The sequence below is a fragment of the Nicotiana tabacum genome, chromosome 22 (genome assembly GCF_000715075.1).
Source record: "Nicotiana tabacum cultivar K326 chromosome 22, ASM71507v2, whole genome shotgun sequence".
NCBI lineage: Eukaryota > Viridiplantae > Streptophyta > Magnoliopsida > Solanales > Solanaceae > Nicotiana > Nicotiana tabacum.
In genome coordinates, this window is record NC_134101.1 from 150,039,106 (window position 1) to 150,055,168 (window position 16,063).

Consider the following 16,063-nt stretch of genomic DNA (forward strand, 5'->3'; position numbering starts at 1 on the left):
ATACTTCCCGCGCTTCCTTTATTTGATTTATGACCTGTAGGGATGGTTGGTTCTGGTTTGGAAGAGTTTGGGTTGAAATAAGCTCACTTGATTCCTTAAGATTTTCTTAGAAGGCTAAGTTTGACTTTGTTCAACATTTTTAGTAAATGGAATCGGATTTGTGTTTTGACGGTCTCGGAAGGTCCGTAGGAAATATGGGACCTAGGCGTATGCCCGGAATCGAATTCCTAGGTCCCTAGCCCGAGTAATGAATTTTATTGGAAATTGTTAAACTAAAATTCTAAGGATTTAAAGAAACTAAATAATGATTAATCATATGGGTACCGGGCTCGTATGTTAGTTCCGGAGCCCGGTACCGGTCCAATATAACATTTAAGACTTGCTCGCAAAATTTGGTGTCAATCCGAGTAGTTTAAGTGTGTTTCGGCTCGTTAGAGGAGAATTAAAAACTTTAAGTTCATAAGTTTGATTCAATTAGTTTTAGGGGGTGATTCTTAGATTTAGCACTTTTTCGGGCGTTCCGAAGGTTCGAACACGTCCGTTTCATGATTTTAGACTTGTCGGTATGTTCGAGAGGGGAACGGGAGCCCCGAGCGTCAATCGGACAAGGCTCGAGTGAAGTTGGAAAAATTGGAGAAGGGCTGAAGCTTCAGTTAATGTTATAACCGCACCTGTGGTTGGCCAGCCGCAGGTGCGAGACCGCAGAAGCGGTCAACCTCACGCAGATGAGGCCAAGCCAGGCCAGGCCCAAAGCCGCAGAAGCGACTATTCCTCCACAGAAGTGAAGCCGCAAAAGCAGCTGGCAACTCGCAGATGCGGCCTAGCAGCCCAGGTGAAATTCCGTAGAAGTGGGCTCCCTTTCGTAGATGTGGTGGCCGCAGATGCGGCCTAGGACCGTAGATGCGAAAATTGCTGAAGCATTGAGCTTCATTTAATATGGGTTCTAAGTTATTTTTGCCATTTTTCACTCCTCCATTGGATGATTTTGGAGCTTTTGAGAGAAGACTTCCACCTAGCATCTTGAGAAAAGTTTATCCCACCTATTCCTAGTTTAATACTTGTGTCTTAGGTAGATTAAACACTAAGATTAAGGTAAAATCATGGGGTTAGAGCAAAACCTAGTTTTTTGATATAACTTAGATTTTTCCACAAAATTAGTTATGAAGCGAAGTAAAATTCATATATTATTGATCTTTAGGATACAAAGAACAACTTTCTTCGAAACATTTCGAAATCCGGGCACGTGGGCATGGGGTTGGATTTTAGGAAACTTGTGTTTAAGGTTGGGAAATTGCTTTAATAGTTAGAATGTGATTTTCTGAGCTTGTATTGACTAGTTCTTACCCCATTTAACTAGTTTTGGATCGTTTGGATCCAAATTGAGAGTTCGGGCTCGTTCTTGGTATTGGAAGTACACTTTGGAGCGAGGTAAGTCTCATTTCTAACGTTGTAAGAGGGAATTGTCCCCATAGGAGTAATAATTGTATAATTTACCACTAAATGTGGGGGCTACATACTTACTAGGTGATGAGAGTCTGTGTGTATCTACTATCATGTTAATTGTTCGAGTAGTTTTGGGCTCGTATCATGCTACATTTGCAAATGTTATATGTCTTCTTTCTAATGCGATCATTTAGGATATGCTAGAGAATTGGAAATGAACATAAGTGAACATATGTCGTGTTGAGCACTTGTATGAGTTTATTTGAATATAAATGCGCCTTCTTGTATTTTTCTATTAATAATTGATAATTGTAGATCGAGCTGATCACCTCGGTAAAAATAGATGCATCTATGGTTTGCGCCATTCAACCCTCTGGCAGTGCATAGTTTCTTGGCCGTTGAGCTTGGCATAATGTGCGCATGATATTTATGTGAATTATTATTGATGATTTGCCTAATACATGGTTGGAAATGTAAAGGATTAACTGTGATATTAAAATGACATGACTTAGAAATCCTTATTTCAACCGTTATATAATTGTGACCATCATGCCTGGCATAACATCATATTATATTATTTAATCCTAGTAGGTATCAAGTCGACCTCTCGTCTCTACTTCTTCGAGATTAGACGGTGTCACACGTCCTTTTTCCTACAGCCCCCGTAAGGATGTGTAAAGGAGTTTTTCCAATTAAAGGACAATCGAAACGGGATTATTGCAATTAAAGATTCAGAGTCTCCAATTAGGAGATTTATGGTGTCCCAAGTCACCGGTTCAAATCTCGAATCAAGGAAAGAATGACTCTGTATCACAGTCTGCGAACCAGAAATTCGGGTAAGGAATTCTGTTAACCCGGGAGAATGTGTTAGGCATTCCCGAGTTTCGTGGTTCTAGCACGGCCGCTCAACTGTTATATTTGGCTTAGCTATCTGATTTTAGAAACACATTTAAACCTATGATGCCATTTTAAAAACTTTTAACCGCTTTTAATTAATTTTTAAAGAAGATTGAATGTCGCTTAAAATGTGCCTTTGGATCGCGCCACATGAAATTCACCCACAATCCTAAACACATTTTGGTCAACGTTTTAAGATTTTGATTTGGGTCACATGAAATGCACACCCGAGTTTAGGAAGGTAATATTATTAAATAACGCGCCTAAAGCAACTACGCGTTTGCACTGTGCGAGGGCCATGGAATTTGCTAAATGGCATGCCTCGAATTCTAAGGTTGAGTTCAAGCTAATTAAAATGATGGATACGCATTTGAGATTTTATTTGGCGCGGCACGCCTCAAATTATTAATAATCTAAAAGCAGGTCCTTAATTATTTCAAAATAAATGGGCTAGCAACCTATTATCTGATTCATTTAAACTTTTAGAGAATCAATAACTGCTTCCAATAGCTTGTATATGCCAACCAAAATATTCCAAACACAAATGGCAATTGATAGGTTATGATCCCAGCAGCCCACAATTTTTGAAATCCATACTAATACCAAACCCACCATCAAACTGATATATGCGTAGAAAATTGTTGTAAGCATACAACACAAGTCATTCATCAAATATGGATTTTAAACCATTTGCCAGAATACGGTACTATATTTCTGAAGTAATTTCCTAAAAGTCAAACCAATACACAACACATAGAACAATCAACAATATCAAGTTAAAAATAAATAATCATGGTCCAATGAAATCAGTGCGACAAGAAACATCATAGCTACCGTAACGAGATAGTAAAATAGATGAGAAGGCAACAAAATAGAAAAACAATCGAAACACTCTACTGTAAACGTTTGGTCCATACTACAAGAATCCAAAAAGTTATGACTATTACCCAAACAAACAATTGGAGAAACATTTTATTGCCTGATAAAACAACAACAAATAACCAAATGAAGCTATACCCCAGCTTCTGAATCCAACAAAAAATGAAAACCAATTTGCAGAGAAAGAAACCAACTGACCAGATCAGAACCTCAACGACGACCTCAGATCTTCTAACAAAAAGCTGGTCGACTCGACCTAGACCAAACCGGAGAGCCTCAACGACGACCTCGAACAGACCTCAAATCAGAAGCTTCGAACGAATCTCACCGGATTCAATTCGACTGAGCTTGGACGGCGGTTTTGGATGTCACGAGGGATGTTTTATGCTGGATTTTGATCTTTGGATATTGTTTGGTGGTTTGTCGGATTTCTCGCCGGATCCATCACCTTCAGGCGCAACAGTGACGGTCTGAAATCGCTCGACAGAGGAGCTTCGTTTTATGGTGGATGGTCTAGACTGGGTCTGCTGATGGGTGTTCTTGGACGAAGAGGGTCGCTGGTTTGCTGAGAGGAAGGAGAAGGGTCATTTGGGGTGGGGGAAACGGAGAAGACGAGGTTGGGGGGTAGGTCCTATGTGAAGCTGCACAGTTTTTTTCCAGTCCGTTTTCAGCGTTCTCTTCAGACTTTTTAGTCTTAGGCTACCCCCCATTGTATAGGTCTAGGTTTAGGTTTATATTTTGTGTATTTTTCCAATTAGTCCCTAGGTCTTTTTGTGTTAAGTCCTTAGGGTCTTTTTATTTGTTTTTGTTCCAAAGAAGAGTCTAGAAGAGTCCCTAGGCTTAATGGACTAATCCGAATTGGGCTCTAAAACTCTTAAAATTGTGATCCAACATCTTAATTGACTTCTTTTAAAATAAGATAAAAATACTACACAATCCAAAAGCTAACATGAAACTATTACGTATTTTTTGTATTTTCAAGATTATGTAAAGATAAAAATAAGGTGCTATTTTTGTATATATTTTTCATTTAAATTTATGAAAGATACGTAAGCTAAAATATTTTGTTTTTTTTGTAATTTTCCATTTTCATGACGAAAATAAAGTAAAGAAGTCAAAAATAGTTGAAATAGCTATATTAAGCCTAAATTAAAATTTACATGCTAAAATATGAAAAATCTCGGGGAGGGTCGAAATCACATGTCTACAGACGGGATACTTACTGGGTACATATTGTTTATGTACTCATACTACGCGACTAGACAGGTTTTCTTGCCCGACCCTTATTTGGAGAGACTAAAACTAAGAGAGAGGGGAATGTGACCGAGCTCTGGTATCTGAGCTGCCTATATATCCTTGGCTATAAAGGAATCAGGCCACGTGTAGTTCAGAGGTGAGTGAGATGATGGAGTGTGCCGAGGTAAAGAGCCAGTCGAGGTGTCGTTCTGCCGAGGTCCCGGTCCATGGTTCCGTTATTACATCAAAATCATCATAAAAAAAACTAACTAAGCCTGTCAACTACAAATTACAAGATTCATATCTATATCTTCAAACTTGATCTTGTGATTCTTGTTGCTTTGTTGACTTGTATTCTCCGGATGAAATCCCTTTATTGCCGACTTGAATTGTAATGTGAGATGTTTTTCCTTTTCTTCAGGTGGACGCTTGATTGTTGACCTCGAACTGTATTCCCATGCTCTCCAGGTGGGCGCCTGATTGCTAACTTGAAATGCATTCCCTGCTCTCCAGGCGGGCTCCTGACTTCTAACTTGAAATGTATTCCTTGCTCTCCAGGCGGGCTCCTGACTTCAACAAAATAGACAAAAAACAAAGAAACTTTTCCTGCCCTAGTTTAAGTATATGGGCACATATGTAAGTATAAAACATATCATATTACCAAATATCAATAAGAACTTGAAAGCTAAAACTTGAATTGTACTCCCTTGTTCTCCAGGCGGGCTCCTGATAGCTGACTTGAAACGTATTCCCTGCTCTTCAGGTGGGCCCCTGCCTGCTGAACTTGAATGTATTCCTTGCTCTCCAGGCGGGCTCCCGATTGCTGACTTGAAATGTATTCCCTGCTCTCCAGGCGGGCTCCTGATTGCTGAACTTGAAATGTATTCCCTGCTCTCCAGGCGGGCTCCTGATTGTTGAACTTGAAATGTAGTTCCTGTTCTCCAGGCGGGCTCTTGACTTCAACAAAATAGACAAAAACAAAAGAAATTTCTGCCCCAGTTTGGGTATCTGGGCACATATCTAAGTGTAGAACGAACAGCATTACCAAATATCAATAAGAACTTGAAAACTAAAACTTGAGTTATACTCTCTTGTTCTCCAGGTGGGCTCCTGATTGCTGACTTGAAATGTACTCCCTGATTTCCAGGCGGGCTCCTGACTTCTAACTTGAAATGTATTTCTTGCTCTCCAGGCGGGCTCCTGACTGCTAACTTGAAATGTATTCCCTGCTCTTCAGGCGGGCTCTTGACTGCTGAACTTGAAATGTATTCCATGCTCTCCAGGCGGGCTCCTGATTGCTGAACTTGAAATGTATTCCCTGCTCTCCAGGCGGGCTCCTGACTGCTGACTTGAAATGTATTCCCTGCTCTCCAGGCGGGCTCCTGACTGCTGACTTGAAATGTATTCCCTGCTCTCCAGGCGGTCTCCTAACTTCAACAAAATAGACAAAAGCAAGGGAAATTTTTCTGCCCCAGTTTGGTGGTTGGGCTCATATGTGAGTGTTAAACTGAACAATGTAACAAAATATTCGTAAGAATTTGAAAGCTACATCCCATTATCCAGGTGGGTCTTGACAACTCTTAATTAAAAGACAGTTATAAATCTAAGTTATATCTTCTAAAAGTGTGACTTTCGCTAAATCTTGTTATCTAAGAGGGTCTTAAAGCTACATCTGAAAACTCCTAATTGAATCATATCTTAAACATGCAAACTTTGAAACCAACTTATATTCCTTGGGGTACATTTATGCTAGATTTTGCTACTTATGATTGTTTTGAATTTTAAACTAAGTCCCATTTTCCAGGAGGATCCTGAAAATTTACAATCAAACATGTCTGGCGCTTGCCTTTCCTTACGGTAGGTTTCTCCGAAACAAACAAAATTTCCTGCCCCTATTTCAATTAAAGAAAAATCTTGTCAGTTTAAAATGTGGTGGTTGGTTTGTGGCCTTGACTTTGAGGGCGACTGCTCCTTCACTTCCCATGATAACTAATTTCCACTCGAGGACCTTGCTTGCTTATGGACTAACCACCTTCTCTGTCATCCCTATCACAGAAAATACCCCTTCTCCGTTCAGACCCAGTTCCCTTTATCTGTTGCATTGCTCATGAACTAACATTTACCAACCTTTGTGTTTCACCGAAAATACCTTTGATCCATCCACCTAACACCCTCCATTTGTTGCATCGTGCTTTTGTGTTGTCATGTACTGCACCTTTGTGTTTCTCATGAATTCCAAAGCACGTTAATTGACGTCCCCTTAGTGCGCATGCTGTTATTTCCTGACTTAAATCACTGGCCTTGGCCTTGAAGTCTTTTGTTCCCTCACTTGTCACGATAATTTTGATTTCTGCTTGGAAGACCTTGTTTGTCATTGGTTAACCACTTTCTTTGTCAATCTTATCCCAGAAAATACCTTTGATCGGTTCACCTAACACCCTCTATCTGTTGCATTATCCATGAATTGATATATACCAAACCTTTGTATTTCACATGAATCCCAAAGCATGTAGATTGTTATCAACTTAGTGCGCACGTTGTTCTTTCCTAACTTATGCCACTTTGATGTGCTGGCCAGATCCCGTTTTGTGCAATTAAAAAGCTAGTGGCAAATTTTAAAGTCATTTCTCACTTATTCTGGCCAAACAGATTTAGGAAGAAGAAGTAAACAAGACAAAAGGAACAAAGTAAAGGACAAAGGAAAGAGATGATTCCTAACAAGAAAACCACAAAGTAGAAACCTATCAGATGTGGATACCAACTCTAATGACCATGACATGCACATGTTGATTAAGTGGCCTAATCTGTCAAACAAGTCTGATGTTCAACTCTTGTTATACCCCTGAACCGTGAAACTGGACTGCAATGCTCTGATTATCCAATCTAATTCACAATCCTTATTCGACTTGTAGTGCCCGAAGGGTTTTCACCATCAAGCCTCTCTCATTTTGTTATTTCTCTAAACTTACCATCGCCTTACGGTGCCCGTGAGGGTTTTCACCAATAAGACTCTTTCATTTTTAACATTTTTTAGCTCTCGTAGCCTTACGGTGCCTGTGAGAGTTTTCACCAATAAGACTCTCTCATTTTCATTATTTTTCTGCTTGGACCAGAGTGTTGCCCCCGATATGAATTACCTCTCCTTGCTTGACTTGGCACCTCTCGAAGACTGATTGGAAGGTCTTTCTTTGGACCGTAACGTGGGCTTTTGGATAGGGTTAAAAAAGAAAGGATATCAAAAGCTCAAAACAATTCACATGGGTTCAAAATTACAACTTTCAGAATCAGATTTCTTACAACAACCACAACTTCTGCCCCAGTTTCTTACTTGGGGACTTTTGGATATTTATATTGATGAGACTGAACCGTGAGGCTGCCTACGTATCCTTAAAAGGAATCAGCTCGAATGTAGTTCATGTCATAGGAATTACTTTGTTGTTGTGATTTTCTTTTTTCTCTTTCTTTTCTTTCTCTTTTTTGCTTTCTTTTTCTCTTTTTGTTACTTTTCTTCTTTTTTTTCTTTTCATTCTTTTCTTTCTCTTTTCATTCTTTCTTTCTCTTTTTCTCTTTTCTTTCTCTTTTTTTTTCTTCCTTTACTTATCTTTTGCGCTTGCGTTTCTGAACTTTGCTACTGATTCCAAAAGAGGGGTATAAAAGAAAATAAATGAGGCTCAAAGGGGTAACGAAGGATAAAGTGTTTAGATAGCAGAACAAAATGCCTTCGTCATTCCAATCTTCAAAACATGTCAAGTACAAACAATACAATTAAACTATCCAAGGAAAATATTCGTAACACCTTTTGATTGTATCAGACTTGATAACCATATCCACATATTCGCCTTCTACATTTGTTAAATACAAAGCACCATTGGACAACACTCTCACTCTCATTACCACGAACGGGCCTTGTCAATTTGGGCAAACTTGCCTTTAGCTTCAAACCGATGTGGCATTATGCATTTCAATAGGGTTTCTTCATATTCCATCTGCCCCAGTTTCACATAATTCGGGCTTGAAGTGATCTCAAAATGCCTTTACTTATTTCCCTCAAATGTCTCTATCATCTTCAAAATTGTTTCATTCATTGCATCATGACTAAACTGACTTTTTAAGACCAGGCCGAGAATTACGCATACATGTCATGTCACTAGAGTCAATCAGGAAAAGAACTATAAAAAGAAAAGAGAACTAAATGAAAATGACTAGAAATTACAGAAAACAGAAAATTGCATTAGACAGATGGTGAAAGGGTTTGAACAATAAAACAAATAAACTAAACTGGGGACACAAACCTAGACAACACTATAAGGGCTATTATGACTAAACAAACTAGGCAAAATAAAAGGATAGAAGGGTTTGAGCCACAAGACAATGTCTGGATTACAACCCTGAAATAACCCGGACAACAGAAATGACAACAAAATAAACCACCAAAACTCCTCCCTAGCTAACCAAGACAGGAGCGTCTTTCCAATTGCCAAGTTCGGCATCTTAGCCACTGAATTCCGCATCAACATTACTACGACCTTCACAAACTTCCATCACATTGTTCTTAACAAATTTCTTTTGGGTTCCCTTTGCTGACTCGTTCTTAAGATCAACCTCTGATAGCACTGAAAACATTGCAGCGCGTGGACCTTCGAGGATCTTAGAAGAATTTTAATATTCCTTTTCAAAACAAATCATACTCACCATATGCGTCTCATTACAAACAGGCGATGGACTTTGGCTAGTGTATGCTGCATCTGGATTTTGCACGACAATGTCACCTGCATCAATAAGCTTCTGAATTGCTTTTTTCAGATTCCAACACTTCTCTATGTCATGCCCCGGGGCATCTGAGCAATATGCGCACCTTTGAGAAAAATCAAACTTCTTTGACAGAGGGTTTGGCATTTTTATATGAATAGGCTTCAACATGTCCAATTGCTTCAACTTTTGGAATAAACTGGCATATGATTTTCCAATATGGGTGAAAGCCTTTTCTTTTTTCAGCAACCTCTCATTCTTAAATGCTCGATTGGGTCGGAAACCTGATCCAGGGGGTTTTTGGTAGGCTCATGGGGGTGGATATGCATTTTGTGGAGCTGGGTACTGGGAAAGTGCTGTATGATTTTGGGAGTTCCGTGGAGAGAAGTTGTATTGGGGGGATCATTTGGCGCATAAGGATATCCACAGGGATGATGTCGAGGCTGGAAGTGTTGATCGGGCAAGCCCATCGGATCATCTTTTCTGTTTCTCTTTCTTCCACCCAAGCTTACTGAGGTGTTCTGAATGTCTTTCGAACAACTCATGATTTTGCCTGACTTGATTCCCTCTTCCACTAGCTCCCCTATTTTTAACACATCTTTGAAAGGCTTTATCAAGGCCGGGATCAAATGACTGAAGTAGGTGGGCCCCTGGGATTGTAGGAAAAGCTCAACCATTTCTTCTTCACCAATCGGGGTATTGACTCGAGCAGCTTGCTCCCTCCATCTGAGCCCAAACTCCCTAAAGTTTTCCTCCGGCTTCTTTTCCATTCTAGATAGGGAAGAGCGGTCTAGGGTAATGCCTGATTTGTATTGAAAGTATCAAACAAAATCTTGAGCCATGTCACCTAATGTAGGCCACTTACAACATCTTGACGATTATGCCATTCCAAAGCTGCCCCAGTCAAGCTCTCACTAAAATACGCCATCAACAAATCATCTTTCTCGCCAACACTTCTCATTTTACTGCAATAACCCCTCAAATGGGCTACCGGATCTCCATACCCCTCGTACAAGTTAAACTTTCGCACTCGAAACCCCACCAGCAGACGAACGTCAGGAGGCACAGGCAGTTCTTTGTGAGCCATGCTTCCATGGTCTCCCCTTCCTTGCTTGTTCTTCAAGGATTGTTCTATGCCTTTCAGCCTCCTAGGTATCCCATCTTTCCCTTCTCTTCTTGTGAACCTTATATTTTCAACATGAGGCTCATCTCGCGGGCCCTGTTTGTATGAGTAGAGAACCTTTTGGGCAACCTCTGAGGGGTAATATTGGGCATCGTGAGCTTGGATATAAGCGGATGGATATGGAGAGTATGAAGGGTAAGGGCGGCATCTAGAAAGCTAGGTGGTGGCGGGGGTGGTGTCTTCCCAGCCATCCAAGCCTGATACATGTTCGCCATGTGTCGTCTCAACATCTTTACCTCTTCAACCAATACATTGCCATGTTCAACCAACTGTTCTCGAACCCTGGTATCAACCAACTCACTTCTGTTGTTGTCTACCATTGTCTTTTGACTTTATGTTGTAGAGAGGGGTTACCACTTTAAAAACCACAAACCAACCACCCTTCTGCTATGAATATAACAAAATGAAGCCATCACGTTAGCATTAGGGCATTTAACATAAGATAATATCACTTTATGTGCAATGCACCTAGCCACAGTTATCGGTTCTAAAATGACTTCGAGGGTACAAAGGTCAATTGACATCATCCCTTTTCCTTCATTTTCCTTCATTTCTCCCTTTTTTTTCAGTATCACTCTTTTCTTTCTCTAATATCTAACATCCCACAATTTCACCTTTTTTTCGTTTCCCTCTTTTTTTCTTTTTCCTCGTTTTCTTTTAATAATAATAAAAAAATGATTCGATCGAACCCTATGTAGGTTGCCTACGTATCATGACACCGCATTAATCAGACATTTGCGTAGTTCTGGAAGATTGGGAATAAAGTAGACAAACTAACGTTCTCATTTTCTTTTTTTAACCTTAAAGACTACTCTGACGAGAAAAGGGAAACAAAAGAAACAAATCTTTTTATTTTTTTTATATTTTGGAATTTTCTAGACTCAATGTTCTATAACCTATTCTAAACTCAAGCTTAACAGATTTATTTTCTTTTCTTTTCTTTTTTTTTTTTGAAACAAAGACTCTATGGGAAATTATTAAGGAAAAACCCTAGAAGAGAAAAATATTTTTTGATTCTTCTTTATTTTTTAGGAAGAAAATCTAAAGAATAAATCACAAAAAAATATTTTGTATGCATAAATGTCCTAAAGTTCTAGTGAAAATAAAAAGAATATATATATATTCTTTAGAAATAAATTGTCCCATCTGCTGCGCATCGAGCATTCCAAAATAAACCGCCATATCACCCATGGATTTGCTGCATATCGAACAAATGTAGTTACTGCAAGCATATGCCTGAAAGCAAGTTGAGTGCATGTAATGCCCACAGCGCACAGTTCTAACTGTAGCACTTGAAGTAAACAAAAACTCACAGCAGATGGGACAATTTATTTCTAAAGCCTTCTCCAAGCACTTATGCTCTTTCAAACTTATTCCCAGACAACAATTGCATTTCATGCAATGATAAAAATCAATTCCGAGACCATTTCCAACACGACACAAATTGCAAGAGGAGCAGTGATATATCGGCCTCTCATCGTCAAAGAATGTGCATATACTGCAAAAGTACTTTGACATGAAAAATCCATTGCATGAGGGTGTCGTGCAGCTAGGTCCAATTGCTTGAACTTTTAAACAACGCATGCACATCATCTCTACTGTTGCTTTCTTGTCCATTGAATGGTCGCTCACTTCATCGTGGCAGAATCTGCATGTAAACAATTTTCCACAGCAAGCTGCACGAAGTTTGCAGTTTCTTTTGTAGTGCTCACATCCAAAAATCTGCTTCTCTGGATCTCGAAAGGACGGTGAACACCCAACATCTTCACTACAAGAAACTTCTTCTGTTGATGCTTGTGATTTCTGCTGAGAGGCTATCCAATGGCTAGTCATCAGATTTTGAATTAAATAAGATTTCCTTCTTGGATCAAGAGTTGAATCCCTGTTAACTTTTCTAATCTCCGATTCAAGTTCTGTTTGATTCATACGGAAAATGTCTTTCCAGCCGGGTTTGAACATATGGTCACTCAGGTCCAAGCCTTCATGAGAATCAACAACTGAACCTCTGTTTGTATAACTAGTTTGCAAGGCTTCAGGCTTCAATGTCAGTAAATCTTTTAACATGGCAGCAACCAGAGACACTAGAAGACAAACATACACCACCCGTACGTCCTTTACATGCCCAACCAACAAATAGGGTTACCAAAGCAGAATCATGCGCTGAAGCTGCCAGCCGCAAATTTTTAAGAAATTTCTGGCTTCATCTTCAAACAGTGATCCAACTAGCCAGGGTAAGACTCGCTCTATCAACTTCAATGGCATTAAACACAAGTTTTGGTAAAAGTGCCGCTTGATTGTCTCAATAACTAAGTCGGCTTGCGAACAAAATTTGGAGAAAAACTCAGCAGTTGAAGTGGAACTGATTTCTGTGCTTTGAACGCTCTCAATCAGACAACGAAGTTCATTAAATTGACTTTCTTCTTCAGCATGCTCTTGGAGAAAGGAGAGTCCTCCATCTACAGCAAGAAATATGACCTTGTCCTCGGCAACACTGTGAAATATGCAGACTTCAGCGATAAACTGATGTTTCGCATAGAAAGGTGCCAAATTAGGAAATTCTCCAGCTAACTCAATTCTTCTAGCCTCTGCTGCTATCTCATCTAGCTCTCTCTTAATAGCATTATGCCAATGCAATATTGGGTTTCCACGATCAGTATCACAAGTATCACCTTTTAGCCCGAATTTCCTTTTCCCAGTGCTGGAAGATCCACACGAACACTTTACCTTTCCTGACGCACAAGAGACTGTAACAGAGATAAAATCGATAGAAGATTCCAGCTCAGCATCGATATCATGCCCACTAACTGCAGTGACATACTTTCCACCTTCCATCCAGGTGAAAACTACCTGCTGGAGAAGCTTCTCTTTTGGAATAATCATAGACAAGCACTTGCGCATATTCTTGAGCTCATCAGGAGATATAGAAGATGAAAGCCAACGAAGGAACTTTCTCGTCATATTGACAGGAATGCTACAAAGGAACTGCCAAACAAGTGATGCCTTCTCATCATTTGAAAACTTCTCAATGAGCAAAGGAAATACTTGTTCTGCCTCTTTCAACATGTGCTGACAAACAGAGGTTTGCAATGCCCCAGTACAAGATGCCAGCTCTCGTGGCAAACTTTCATGGTTATGCTTCTCAAAATTCAAGAGCTCAAAAGGTGGTCGAAAAAATCACTTTCACCGTTATGCTCTAAGGAGTATGTTTGTGCTACATTTTTCACACGTATATCAAGAGCTGGAAAGATCACCTCAACTGAATTTTTATTTTTTTTTAAAAAACAAATTCCTAGAATTAGTATTCTAAAGAAAACTTCCAACGGAAATATAAAAACGCAAAATTTCTTGTTTTTTTTTCTGGATTTTTGATTTATAACACATTTCCACATACAAAATAAGAAATACAATAACAAAAGACTCGGCAAACTTAACCTGACTATTACAAACTCTAACATCACCTAAAAGACTAAATTCTACTATACAGGACTAGAAAATAAAACAAAAACAATTGACTCAAAAATATAAAATGGCTCCTCGAGCAGCTCCTGAATACAGTGATCCTGGGGTATTTGTCATGCTCAAATTCCAGTAAGTAGATCCACACCTGTATGAGAAAACTTAAACTAGCACTATGTGAGACAATAACATTCCCTAAGACACGTGCAAGACATAATTGAGGCTATTTTTGCAAAATGACTTATTTGGCCAAAAAGTGGTTAGAAGTGCAAAATTTGGCTAAGGCCCAGCAAAGCCAAGAACCTAAGATTTACTAGGAAGACCAGACCCTATGTGGGTTGCCTACGTATCTCGCCCTGAGAGACGAGAATCAAGTTCGCGTAGTTCGGGCAGATTGGATACGGGCGAGAATTAAAACAAGAACAACTAATTTAGAGAAAATATATTTTTTATCTTTTCCTTGAAAATGATGAAACATGCAACATCTTTTTCTTTTTCTTTTTTGGATTTTCTTTTTCCTTCTTTTTTTTTTTGATTTTTGATTTTTCGGAAAATGATGAAAAAGTGCAAAATCTTTTTTTTGAATTTTCAAGCTCCTCTTTTTTTCTTAACAAAAATGTGATAGAAAACATAATTAGGCCCCACTCGCTTTATCTTCACACTTCACCCTCGCTTTTTCCCTTTTTTTCTTTTTTTTTTCATTTTTTCATTTGCCCTACTATCATTGGTCCGCCAAATGACCTTTTTACTCTTGAATAAATGCAACATGTAGCACATAGGATGCATCAAGATAGTCTGTTATTTTGGATACATTTGTCCTAGACGGACCCAACCCCTGTGTTGAGTCCCCTAGGTCAAGTTGCACATGATGCAAACAAGCGTTCCTACTAGGGATTCGGCATGAAGTATTGTTATACTAGGTTTAAAAACCTGGGTTTATTTGTTCTAGACCTGGCTTACCCGAGTGGACAACTTGAGTCGAGGGGGGGCAGCGTACCGGGAATACAGAAGCTTCACCGGCTTTGCAACTTGTCCAAACCTCGTTCTAAATTTGGAATATGACTCTAACAGAAAAGAAATCACACGAAATGCACACTTCTTCATGATTCAGAAGACTCAGAGAAAGGAGGGATTTCGCAATAGTTTATATACAGTTCACGAAATATCGAAGCGGTAAAAGCAATCAATTAGCACACAAGGCCCAAATCATGTAACAAAATTAGATAATGGATAAAGCCAACTATAATAATTATTCTAAGGTCGAATTCTTGAACCCTGAACCAGAGATTCTGGGTTCGATACCCAGCAGAGTCGCCAGAGCTGTCACACCTCCTTTTTCCTACACCCCCGTAAGGATGTGTAAAGGAGTTTTTCCAATTAAAGGACAATCGAAACGGGATTATTGCAATTAAAGATTTAGAGTCGCCACTTGGGAGATTTATGGTGTCCCAAGTCACCGGTTCAAATCTCGAATCGAGGAAAGAATGACTCTGTATCACAGTCCGCGAACCAGAAATCCGGGTAAGGAATTCTGTTAACCCGGGAGAAGGTGTTAGGCACTCCCGAGTTCTGTGGTCTAGCCGGTCGCTCAACTGTTATATTTGGTTTAACTCTCTGATTTTAGAAACACGTTTTAACCTATGATGCCATTTTAAAAACTTTTAACCGCTTTTAATTAATTTTTAAAGAAGATTGAACGTCGCTTAAAACGTGCCTTTGGATCGCGCCACATGAAATGCACCCGCAATCCTAAACACATTTTTGGTCAACGTTTTAAGATTTTGATTTGGGTCACATGAAATGCACACCCGAGTTTAGGAAGGTAATGTTATTAAAATAACGCGCCTACAGCAACTACGCGTTTTAACTTTGCGAGGGCCATGGAAAATTTTCTAAATGGCACGCCTCGAATTCTAAGGTTGAGTTCAAGCTAATTAAAACAAGGGCTACGCATTTGAGATTTTATTTGGCGCGGCACGCCTCAAATTATTAATAATCTAAAAGCAGGTCCTTAGTTATTTCAAAGTAAATGGGCCAGCAACCTATTATCCGATTCATTTGAACTTTGAGAATCAACAACCGCTTCCAATAACTTGTATATGCCAACCAAAATATTCCAAACACAAATGGCAATTGATAGGTTATGATCCCAGCAGCCCATAATTTTTGAAATCCTTACTAATACCAAACCCACCACCAAACTGATTTATGCAAAGAAAA

General features: G+C 39.4%; 1 pseudogene; it reads right to left on the reverse strand.

Annotated features, from left to right (window-relative positions):
• Window positions 1-11,440: 11,440 nt before the first annotated feature.
• On the reverse strand, window positions 11,441-13,842 carry LOC107774437 (zinc finger protein BRUTUS-like; annotated as a pseudogene).
• Between the last annotated feature and the right edge of the window lie 2,221 nt (window positions 13,843-16,063).